This window comes from Nicotiana attenuata, chromosome 5, assembly GCF_001879085.1.
Source record: "Nicotiana attenuata strain UT chromosome 5, NIATTr2, whole genome shotgun sequence".
In the NCBI taxonomy this organism is placed as follows: Eukaryota; Viridiplantae; Streptophyta; class Magnoliopsida; order Solanales; family Solanaceae; genus Nicotiana; species Nicotiana attenuata.
In genome coordinates, this window is record NC_031993.1 from 2,275,624 (window position 1) to 2,278,391 (window position 2,768).

The following is a 2,768-nucleotide window of genomic DNA, read 5'->3' on the forward strand; positions in this document are numbered from 1 at the left end:
GTTTGTCCTCGAAGGTGTCTAGAAACATACCTGGAGCCTCAAATAGATGTGGATATCTGCTACGCATCTCCTGCTCTGTCTCCCAAGTAGCCTCCTCCACGGGCTGACTTTCCACTGCACTTTCATTGATGCTATATCCTTTGACCTCAACTTTCGAACCTGACGCTCCAAAATAGCCATCGGCTCCACATCATAAGTCAAATCACCATCCAACTGAACCGTACTGACATCCAAAACATGAGATGGATCGCCGATATACTTCCAAAGCATAAAGACATGAAATACTGGATGGACACTCGATAAACTCGGTAGCAAAGCAAGCTCATTGGCCACCTCCCCAATCATCCGAAGCACCACAAAAGGCCCAATGAACCGAGGGCTCAGCTTGCCCTTCTTCCCAAACCTCATAACACCTTTCATGGGTGAAACCTTAAGAAGAACCTTCTGCCCAACCATATAAGACACATCACGGACCTTCCTGTTAGCATAACTCTTTTGCCTTGACTGTGCTGTGCGAAGCCACTCTTGAATCACTTTCACCTTGTCTAAAGCTTCCTGAACAAAGTCGGTACCCAGAAGCCTATCCTCACCCGGATCAAACCAACCCACTGGGGATCTACACTGCCTCCCATATATAGCCTCATACGGAGCCATCTGAATGCTCGACTGATAACTGTTGTTGTAGGCAAACTCCGCGAGTGGCAGAAACTGGTCCCATAAACCACAAAAATCAATGACATAAGCGTGTAACATGTCCTCCAAAATCTGAATCATGCGCTCGGACTGCCCATCCGTCTGAAGATGAAATGTTATGCTCAACTCAACCCGAGTACCCAACTCTCGCTGCAAGGCTCTCCAAAACTGCAATGTAAACTGCGTGCCTCTGTCTGGAATAATGGAAACTAGCACACCGTGAAGGCGAACAATCTCTCTGATATAAATCTCCGCCAACTAGTCTGAAGAATAGGTAGTACACACAAGAATGAAGTGTGAGGACTTGGTCAGCGGATCCACAATCACCCAAATATCATCGAACTTCCTCGAAGTCCGTAGGAACCAACTACGAAATCCATGGTGATCCGCTCCCACTTCCACTCTGGAATCTCTATCTGCTGAAGCAAGCCACCCGACCTCTGATGCTCATATTTCACCTGCTGACTGTTGAGAAACCGAGCTACAAACCCAACTATATCTTTCTTCATTCTCCTCCACCAATAGTGAATTATACTGATACGTCTTTGTGGCACCCGGATGGATGGAATACCGCGAACTATGGGCCTCCTCTAGAATCAACTCCCGTAGCGCATCCACATTGGGCACACTTATCCGGCCCTGCATCCTCAATACTCCGTCATCACCAATAGTCACATCTCTGGCATCATGATGCAGAACCTTGTCCTTGAGGACAAGCAAATAAGGATCATCATATTGGCGCTCTCTGATACGATCAAACAAAGATGACCGGGAAACCACACAAGCTAGGACCCGACTGGGCTCCGAAATATCCAATCTCACAAACCGATTGGCCAAAGCCTGAACATCAACCACAAGAGGTCTCTCCCCAACAGGAATAAATGCAAGACTGCCCATACTCACCGCCTTCCTACTCAAGGCATCGGCCACCACATTGCCTTTCCCGGATGATACAAAATAGTAATATCATAGTCCTTTAGCAGCTCCAACCATCTCTGCTGCCTGAAATTGAGATCCTTCTACTTGAACAAGTGCTGGAGGCTAAGATGATCGGCAAACACCTCACAAGACACACCATAGAGATAATGCCTCAAAATCTTCAACGCGTGAACAATGGCAGCCAACTCCAAATCATGAACAGGAAAGTTCTTCTCATGGGGTTTCAACTGACGAGAAGCATAAGCAATCACTCTACCCTCCTGCATCAAAACGCATCCAATACCGATCCAAGAAGCATCACAATATACTGAATATGAACCAGAAGCTGATGGCAGAACTAACACTGGAGCTGTGGTCAAGGCAGTCTTGAGAAAGCTCACCTCACACTCATCTGACCACCTGAAAGGAGCACCCTTTTGGGTCAATTTTGTCAAGGTCAATGCAATAGAAGAGAACCCTGCATGAGCCGACGGTAATAAACCGCCAATCCATAAAAGCTACGAATCTCTATGGCTGAGGTCGGTCTGGGCCAACTCTCGACCGCCTCTATCTTCTTTGGATCAACATGAATACCCTCACTAGACACCACGTGCCCCAAGAACGCCACTGAACTAAGCCAAAACTCACACTTGGAGAACTTAGCATAGAGTTTCTCCTCCGTCAACCGCTGCAACACAATCCGCAAATGCTAGGCATGCTTCTCCTGGCTACGAGATTACACCAGAATATCATCAATGAATACAATAACATACGGGTCGAGATAAGGCTGGAACACACTGCTCATCAAATGCATGAACGCTGTTGGGGCATTGGTCAGCCCAAAAGACATCACAAGGAACTCATAATGAACGTATCAGGTCCTGAAAGATGTCTTAAGAATATCCGAGTCCCTAATATTCAATTGGTGATACCCTGACTTGAGATTAATTTTGGAGAACACCCTCGCTCCATGAAGTTGGTCGAATAGATCATCAATGCGCTGCAAAGGATACTTGTTCTTGATTGTGACTTTGTTCAACTGCCAAATCAATGCACATTCTCATATTGCCATCCTTCTACTTCACAAATAGAAAAGGTGCACCCCAAGGTGACACACTAGGCCTAATAAACCCCTTCTCAAGGAGCTTCTGAAGCTG